The sequence below is a fragment of the Pteropus medius genome, unplaced genomic scaffold (genome assembly GCF_902729225.1).
Source record: "Pteropus medius unplaced genomic scaffold, Ma_sr-lr_union100, whole genome shotgun sequence".
In the NCBI taxonomy this organism is placed as follows: domain Eukaryota; kingdom Metazoa; phylum Chordata; class Mammalia; order Chiroptera; family Pteropodidae; genus Pteropus; species Pteropus medius.
The window spans coordinates 11,238,764-11,248,812 of record NW_024350924.1 but is presented as its reverse complement, the minus strand read 5'-3'; the positions used below and the strand labels follow the sequence as shown (position 1 = coordinate 11,248,812).

The following is a 10,049-nucleotide window of genomic DNA, read 5'->3' as shown; positions in this document are numbered from 1 at the left end:
ACAAAGTGATCACCCCACTAAATCTAGTACCCGCGTGGCACCATACATAGTTATTACAATATTATTGACTGTTCCTTATGCTGCACTTTACATCCCACCACTATTTTGTAACTACCATTTTGTACTTCTTCAGCCCTTCCCCTTTTTCACCCCCTTACCCCTTCCCCGCAGGAACTTGCATTTTAAACACAGGGCTTGCATGTTAAAAACTGAGAACACGGCTTCATATTTTATTGCCCATAATTCATTCATCCAAAAATTATTGAATACTTAACAAATTAACTGGCACTTGCTAGGTGCTAATAAAAAGTTGTATGAGATACAATTTCAGCCCAAACTCATTTACGTTATCACTTTGCGAAAACGTATTTATGCTCAAGTAGAAGTATAAGCTTAATATGTGGAAGCACAAAGAAGAGTAACATTCTTCCTGGGAACGTCAGGGAAGACTTAGAGGAGTTGTTTACAGTAGCTTTCATATTGACCGCCTTTCTCGTGAGGTTCAATGCTAACTGCTCTGTACATTATCTCATTTATTCCTCACAACACTATAAGGTTATTTTACAGAAAACTCAGGTAGTGAGGCTCGCCTAAGAGGACACAGTGCCCAGTTCAAAAGCATCCTTTTAACCACATTTCTTGCTTCCATTTAAACTTAGTTTTAACGAATCTTTTTAGGTTGAGAAGAGAGAGCTGAGGCAATTCCAGGCAGAGGAAACAATATGTGCGGAATAACTTGTTACGTGTTAGAATTTCACGAATGTGTGTGCTTTTCGTATATCTCTAGGTTTCCAAAAGATACCATTCTAAGAGACGACTTATATTCAAGTTGTAGACGAAAAGGGGTTTTTTTTTGAAACTAGCAAATGAACTCTATTTGTTTACCTTCATTTATTCCTCCTCTGTTTTTCTTTATATAAAACTGAATTTCTGACATATTCTTTTTTCTTCTTGAATAACTTAACATTTCTTACAGGGCAAGTCTGCTGGACATACATTCCCTCAGGGTTAGTCTGAGAAAGTCTTTACTTATCCTTTTAAAGGATGATCTCACTGGATATAGAATTCTAGGTCGATGGGTTATTTTTGCTTTTGGGGTATTTTAACAGTGCTTTAAATATTCCATTCTACTCTTCTTGCATGCATGTTTTCTGACATCAAATTTTAATAAAACTGTAAGGATTCTGATTTTTTTTTTAAATGTGTTTTTCCCCTTTTCTACACAGCTAAAATGCCCATAAACGTATATTTGTATGATTTCTGAAAGTGTGTTTCATTCTCTAAAGAAGAAAATTGTTTTAATGCTGAAATGAGGTAGATAAGTAGTTTCTTATATTTTCCTATTATCTATTCCACATTGCATGGATCTTCATTCCTATGTGCCCCATGCTTCTCAAGGCCTTGGTCTGTCTTTTCTCCTCACTGTTGTCCAGGTGTCTATGTAACTTGGAAAGAGACAGACCAGATATGACTTCTCGTCGATAAGTGAGGAAGGGAGCCCTCTCTTCCAGAAAGCAGCAAGTCAGGCAAAGTGAGGGTCACTTCCTGCCAGAAATCTCCTTTTTCTGGCAGCCCAACTCACTACCGTTAGTTTTCCTTTTTTTTTAATTTTTTTCCTGAGTATCAATCATCTAACCATCACTTTTTCCCAACCAAATTGAACTGCTGTAAGTATAACAACACATTTTATCTGAACTTACTTTAGAAACTCAGCCAGGAATCTAGGAGCTTCTACTCCTTCAGAAGGGTTTCTTGACCAAATTCTCGTGTTTCTGCCACATAGATAGGCCTGGTTTGGTGGGAAAAAATTCAAAGCCAAAGTTTTTCTTGCATTTCAGAGATGTTGAAATTTCCCCACCGCAGCTCTGCCCCAGTCTAAAGATGAATACTTCTTCAAAGATTTCTGGACATTTAAAGCCATAATACCTCAAAATATTTGTGGGTTAACAACAACGACGACGACAACAACAATAATAATAATAAGCCAAAGCTTCCCCCACCCCCACCCTCAGCTTTGTCACCACAGCTTTTCTTGAACTCCCAGGTGGAGGCCAAAAAGGTCTCAGACAGCTTAGGTTAAACCGACATATTAAACTAAATTAGATTTCTGTCTGGGAACAGGAAGGAAGAGATGGTCATGATCAAAGACGGGAAGGCTAGAGAAGGTAACAGAATGGCTGACTGGATTCTTAAGAACGTTATGAACCTTTAAAAGACCGAACAAATATTTTTATTTTAAAATGCTCAAGGGAATACGAGACATTTTAAAAATTAGATGACTCCTTTTAATTCAGTCTTTTCCTCTTCCGCTCCGTCTTACTCTTCATATTACCTTTTCATTTTAAACTTTTTATGGAACCATAACATAACTAGAGAAAGTACATAGATCAGAGTAAACGAAAACGTGCACCTCAATAATGAATAGTGAGCCTTCCCATGTAACCGGCACCCAGGTCAAGAAACAGATCATTACCGCTCCCCAAAAGCCCCCTTCATACCTCAGTGTCACTGTCTCCCCTGTTAAAAGTAACCACAATCTTGACTTTAAAACAATAGATTAGTTTTGCTTACTAATAATATTGTATGATTAATACAATATTAATCATACAATAATATTGTATGATTAATACAATATTAATCATACAATAATATTGTATGATTAATATTGTATGATTTCATACAAATGAAATCATACAATATTTTTTGTGATCATTTATTTTACTTTGAACATTTGGGTTCTAGCTTGAGGCACTATAAGCAGAGCTGCTTATGCACATGTGTTCCGGTGGATGTAGAATGCATTTCCGTTGGATACGTACACTGGGAGCGGAGCTCCTGGGCCACAGGGTTTGGATTATGCTCAGCTTCAGTACATCGTGCCACCAGTTTTCCAAAGTGTGTTTGTACCCACTTACACCCCCACACCCCCCAGCCACATGACAGGTTTTCTAAATTGTCAATTCACGAATTTGGGCACATGACCCTGCTGAGCACAAAAACGAATAAACGAAAGCCACTGTTAATCCCTGTACCAATGCTTTAATTTATAGAAACTGGACTTCTTGGGTAGGCTTCAGAGAGCCTCTACACCTGAAAATATATACGATATTTTTGCACATACTTTTGCATGTGCATATGTGAGTTTTGGGGAGAGAAGAAACATAGCTTGCATCAGATTCTCAAGGATCAGATTTCCATACTTTGGAAAACTGGTGGCAGTATATATTAAGCTAAACACAATCCTATCCTAAAAAAAGAGTTAAACAAGACTGCTTTATGGGCATCCAGCAACTGAGGAGCTGTTATTACTCAGAAACACTTTGCTTGCTATCAGCAAACACTGTTCTAGGTGTGCAGTGGCGTGTGGACAGTCTGAACAGGCAGTTTTCCTTTGATTAACAGAGGACTAGCATGCTTGACCATTGCATTTTCCTTTTATTTTTACTAGGTTAAAACCCTTTATTAAAACAGCTTCGCAATGTTTTGATTACTATAATTTGATAATGGCTTTATTGAGATATAATTCTCACACCACATATCCATTTAAAGTGAATAATTCAGTGGTTTTTAGTATATTTACAGCCTGGCGCTGTCACCACCATCCATTTTAGAACATTTCATCACCCTAGGGAACAAAAAGCCCATCCATACCCACTAGCATTCATTCCCCATTTCTCCTAGCCCCAGGCAAATGCCGATCTACTGTCTCTATAGATTTGCCTCTTCTGGACATTTTGTATAAATTTCACGCAATATGTGCCTTTTGTGACTGCTTCTTTCACTCGGCATGTTTTCAAGGCTCGTCTATGTCGTCGTATTTATCAGTGCTTCATTTATTTTTATTGCCAAATAATATTCCACTGTATGGATATATCACATTTTTATTTATCCACCAGCTGATAGACCTGGTAACCATTTTAAATGATTCTGTATAGAATACAATGTGCCCAAAACAAAATCTGTATTTCCTAAACCTCCTACTTCAGGTGTCTCCATATCAGTAAACGGTGCCATCGTTCACCCACTGGCTCAGGGCGGAAACTCTGACATTATCCTTTATTCTCACGACAGCAGATTCTGTGGGTTGGTTGCACTTTCAAAATAGATTCTACACCCAGCCATTTTCAGCCTTCTCTACAGCTACCGCCACCGCCAATCCAAGCCACTCTCCTCTCTTCCTTGAACTGTTATAAAAGCCCCATTAGTTTCCAGCTGCTGCTGCCACTTTGGCCCCACACAGAGTGGCCACAGTGATGAGTTTAAGAGTTAGACCAACCTGTGTTACTCCCTGCTTGACACCACCTGATGGCTGCCCCTCACACACAAAATGAACCCCAAAGCCCTTACCATGCCTGCGAAAGCCCAAAGCGATCTGATCCTGGCCCATGCCTCCCTGATTCTGGCTCTAGCTACGCTTGCCTTCTTGCTGTGTCTAAAGATGCACTGACAACAAGCGGAGCTTGGAGTTAGAAATGTCTTAGCTTATAGCAGAAAGTGTTTTCCAAAAGAACTTATTCATCTTTTAGATATTTACTCTCTTAAACACATTCGTAATATATTTTCACCATAATTGCCCAAACCTGATTTGACTAATAGTTTCCATTTTCTTTCCCCACATGACTGTCCAAATTGAGTCATACGTTCAACTGGTTACCAAGTTCTGCCAGTCTAAGTTATTATGTCTCCTTCTTCTGTGTCCTTCCGTTCCTATAGTCACTCTGGCTCTTGTCAATAAGCCAAAACTGGAGTCATGAGACTCGGAAAATTAGTGGTGGTTGAGATTCTGGGCAAAAATACGAAGATAATTTTCTATAGTCTTTTATACCTCCTTTTATTATCCACTCATTTCCGTGACGCAGGTAAAACTTAAATGGGGATGGGAGGGGTGTTTATTTAGCTTAAGCCTTTTATTGAAATATACATACAGAAAAGTGCGCATATCACCAGTGGACAGCTCAGTTTTCACAGACTGAACACACCCATGTAACTGGCAGCAAGATTAAGGAACCAAACGTCACTGTCACTGTTGCTGGCACTCAGAACCCCCTGTGATCCTTTCCGGTCGCCACCCTCCAAGGGGAGCGGCTCTCCTGACGTCAATGGACACTGACCAGTTTTACCTTAACAGGATTTTTCAGGTAAGTGGAAAAAGCTTAGATGGGGGAATATCTGAGGGAAGCACATCTTAGAAGCCTGAAATGAAAAGGAAAAGAATTGGGAAGGAGACAAGTCTGGAAAAGAAAGAGGAGGAAGAGGGAGGGAAGGGCACACGGAGGGGAGGGAGAGCAAGTAGACGTTTGAACAGAAAGAACCTGGCTGCCTGGTCGGCTGCCTGAGAAACCAACAGTGACAGTCTCCCTAGGCGTGTCCCCTCCGCTCCCCCTGCTCCAGCCTCCCACCTCGCACCCCTACCCCCGTCCCGCCGACATGATTTTAAGATCGGAAGTCCTCTGCTCCGACTCTCCCTCACACGTCTTTGGGTGGCACATTAAATTTCATTAGTGGTCCATTCTTTGAGATGAAAATTGCCCCCTTTTGGGTACTTTTAAAATACAAATACTACAACAAAAAGTAAGCTATCGGTGACTGACACATAATAGATGCCACATAAACTTTCTTCCTTTCTGTGATTTTTCTAAGGCCTTCACTGGACCAATATTTCACAGCGTAGCTATTAATTAAAGGTGATCTGATTTCTTAATCCAAGTTTAAAATGGCAAATGATAATATTGATTCGGTAGCTTTGGGGAAATATTTGCACTTTAACCAGAACTTCAATGCAGTGGAAAGCAGAGGTGAGATATTTATGGAAAGAGAGGCTTTCCTGTTCTCAGAACAAAAACTATAAAAAACTTTGAAATGAGCAGAAACATTATTGGGTATTGTTTAGAAGAGTCTTCGAAGTTATCTGATCTGGGCCTTTTGTTGTCTTTGAACTATTTCACGGTTCGTAAATTGAGAGAAGTAATGGCATTGTTAATGATTCTTACACCTGGAGAGACATGTGAATTTTGTCCAGTGAGAAGATGATCTAAACATTCCCCTTTACGCCCTGTAGATACTGACAAGCTTCGCGTCTTCGTGAATCCATCCCGGCATTCTCAAACGCATGCACACGCGTCTCTTTCGAACCAGCTCAACATCGTACTAGTTCCCTCAGAGTTTGTATGAGTTATGGTTTTACTTTTTTGAAAATTGTCTTTAGTACTGTATTGTTCTGTCACTTAGCTACTTTCCCTAGGCTACACTTCAGGCCAGTCTTAGAGTATAAATTTGTAAAGGACGCAAGGAGAGAATAGAGCTTGGTTATTTACTGGTATTCTCAGTGTGGCCCATCAGGGGGTGCTAATGGCATGTGTCTCAAACCCAGATAGTTCTCCAGTCTCGATTTTTTTATGGCCATTCTTCCATGGATTGTTGCTTAAGCACCGATGAATCGTACATACATTGTTATTCCCAGATATCTCATCTCATACCCAAAAGATTGAAGTTCTACCCTGAAAAGTTCAGACACAAGCAAGAGAAAAGTGCTACGACAAGGAATAAATATGTAAGAAGTTCAAGGCCTCTTCTATCTTTACTTCCCCCCGTCCAATCTGCTCTTGTCCCTGAGTCTGCTTTTCTGCAAATGGTACCACCCTTCACTCAGGACTTTGGGATTCATCCTTGCTCCTCCCTTCACCTTTGTTCCCCACACCCATTATTATTTCTCTCTCCCTCTCCTCTCCATTCTCATGGCCTCTGCCTCTGACCAGGCCTCCCGAGTCTCGCCTGGACCTCCACAATCACAGAGATCCAGCTGGTCTCCCGCTTGTCTCCAGTCCAACCTCCACATGGCTTCCCCAGTGAAATCTTCCCAAATCCCATATCTAACAATATCATTTCCCTGCCTGAAATCAGAGGTTCCCCCTTCGTCTTCACGAAATCCCCAACACTTCAGCATGACTCATAAGTCGCCTCAGGACCCCAGCAGCCTGAACTGTGTCTCGTCTGGCTGCTCCACACAGGTTCCCAGATTGGCCTTATTTGCAGTGTCTCCTGAGGGAGTTTTTCAAAAATACAGATTTCCAGGCCCCAGTTCAGAGATACTGATTCATGTGGAGGGAGACAGGGCTCAGGAAATCTGCATTTTTATAAAGTGCCCTAGGAACTTTTAATCAACTACGTCTGCTAACCAAGAACCTAGTACATGGAGTTTCCTATGGTTCTCTGTCTTTTCACAGGAGGTTCCTTCTACCTGAAAAGGGTTTCTCCACCCTCTTTTTTACCTTGAACATTCCCACACTTCCTTCAAATGTCATTTCCTCCAGGAAGTGCCCTTAACATGATGCTCCAGTGTAAACTGTCCTTCTCTCTTATCTCCTCACTCATCTCTGAACGTGAAGACAGAGACTGTCCTTCATCTTCGCACCCACAGTGCCTAGCACGACACCTAGCGCGTAATGAGTGCTCAGGTAAGGTTGCTGGATGCAAGAGGAGCCTTGCTGGGCCAGTGGGATCTCGCTTCCTTTGGGACGTCATTATTACTCTTGCCAGTTTCTGTCTCCCATCTCCATTGTCCTCAGCCATGCAGCCACCCTCTGACCTTTTATAAGGTAGCGTGCTCTTTTAAACTGTCCACCCTTCCCCCCTCCCCTGCCAGCTTCCAACCTCCCTGTGCACCCTCGCAGCCCCAGCGTAGGCACGGCCTCATCTGAAACATTCCTCGACCGGCTCAGCCAGAAATGATCTTGTAAACACTTACACATGTGGTAAGTGTCATACATTACCTAACAGTGTAAGGCACAAATATGTTAGAGACCTACAGCTCATTCTCAATATATGGGGTCACAGTCACCCTGCCCTGACCTCCTTCCCTATCATTACGCTCTGAGACATCGACATCTATGACTTCACATTACCTTGATTACATCAACACCAGTGACTTTTATCACCATGCCATATCTGCCACCAATTATAATTAGCCTAGGCTACAGCTTATCATAACCTACCGTTTCTCCACCTTCCAAGATCCAGACTGAAATTTTGCTCTCACAGCAGCCTCCTCCTCTTCCGCCTCTTCCGTCCTCCCCTCGAATCTGAGCTTCGTCTGTCTCAGGACCAGTTTGTCAATTCCTTCCTATCCTCCCAGTTCATCCGGCTCATTCTATCTTTCCTGAAGAGCCTGGATGATGTGGTCAGCTACTACAACGGGCCTGGGTGATGTGGTCGGCTACTCCGACGGGCCCGCGTGCCAGTCGTCCTCCCTCCTCTGCTCCTTTATGAGTCCTCTGCCCTAGTTAACTCTGGCTGGCTGTTCTCTCCATTCCAAGGCAGCCAGGAGTTCCTGACCGAAGTCACAGAGCCATGCTCACTGGGACTGCCACAAACTCATATTTATCTAATCTCAGGTGGAACTTTCCTGCTATCTTCTATGGTGCTGTTTTTGCCCTCATTTTTCCTAGGGCCCTCTATCTCACCCAATTATCCTTTATATTCTCAAAAGATAGACCTCAGGAAAACAAGGCATAAGAAGAAGAAGGATAGGGAAGGGGAGGGGGAAGGAGAAGAGGAGGAGAGCAACGCCATGATATTGCGACTTCCTTAAATGTTTAGCCTGCACAGTCCCTTCCCACTCTTCCTTTAGCATCGCCAAGGCCAACCTGTCTGCCCCTCTCCCTCTTGATCGATTGATCTCCTGAGACCTTCTTTCATTATCTCCTCCTTAAAGCAGATTACGATTTTAGTTTGTCTCTCAGTTAACCCCGCCCTCTGCCCCCCACCCCCCGCCTTTTTTTAAAGGCCTTGCAGCACCTGGTATTCCTCGGTGGTCTCCCATCCAAGTACTAACCAGGTCCGACCCTGCTTAGCTTCCGAGATCAGATGAGATCGGGCACGTTCAGGGTGGCATGGCCATAGACTTGCCCCTGCTGCCTTTTCTGAAAACAAGCTTGAGCCTTGCCTACCATCCGGAAAATAAAATCCTTTGCTGCTTCCTCTTCAGTTCATTGCCCTGATTTCTTTCTTTGCTTTGTAAACACTTGCAATTAGCTTTCGTCCCCTCCATCTTTAACTTCTCTGTCACTCTCTCCTGGTTCTTCTCTTTACCACTCTGATCATTATCTCTGTGTCCCTTGCCAACTTCTCCCCACGTTACTGTCTTGGGACATCTTTTTTCTACCTTCTCCTTTGGTGATGCTATCTACATCCACAACTTCACTAATACGTAGGTGAAGAAGCCCACATTTTATTCATAGTTAGTGTCTACTTTTCTCCCAAACAACATTTCTACATTTCCTAGAACCCCACCATTTCATATATGGAGGATATCTCAGAGGTCATTTATCCCAAGTCTTCATTGCCTGGGCATCTCCAGCAAATGGCTCACGGGCTTTTAAAAGGCAGTTTCCAAAATCAAACACCTCTTTTTCTGTCTGCTTCTAATTCCATTCCCCAAACGACTCCTCATCCTGAATTTATTATTTAAATAGTCGCCCTGAGGCACATGGCCTTCTCATTCTCTATCATCAGCTGCTAACCTAGTAGATTCCACTACCACACTCACTCAACCAGGTTCACCGTTTTCTAAACTACCACATTTCTAGTTTAAGTCCTAATTATTTTCCACCTAGAGTATTGCAGTGGATTCCTGGATAGTCTGCCCGCCTCCGGTCTAGTATCTTTCTGCTTGCAATTCTGAATTATTTTTGTTCATTACCACCAAACTAATCGTCCTAAAGAGCAGTTCTGATCTGCCACTCTCTGGCCTAAAACCTTAATTACTAATTTATTCACAAGTTCCTTATCCTGGCATTCAAAGCCCCGCATATTCTCGTCGTTGTACTGTGCCCATCACCTGGAATACCTTTCCTTCCTTCATCTTTACCTGACAAACTCCTTTCTTTAAAGCTATTTGAAATAAATAAAGGCATTTGAAATAAATACCACTTCCATCACAAAGTCTTTTTTCCCCCTAAACTGACTTTGAGCCTTCCTTTGAACCTATGTAGCATTTTATCAACACTTTTATTTCAGTGCGTACCAGATTTTGCCATGTATTCTCACTTTTC

The 10,049-nt window shown here is 42.2% G+C and overlaps 1 pseudogene; it reads right to left on the bottom strand.

Annotated features, from left to right (window-relative positions):
- Positions 1 to 8,781: 8,781 nt before the first annotated feature.
- On the bottom strand, positions 8,782 to 8,900 carry LOC120585338 (uncharacterized; annotated as a pseudogene).
- Between the last annotated feature and the right edge of the window lie 1,149 nt (positions 8,901 to 10,049).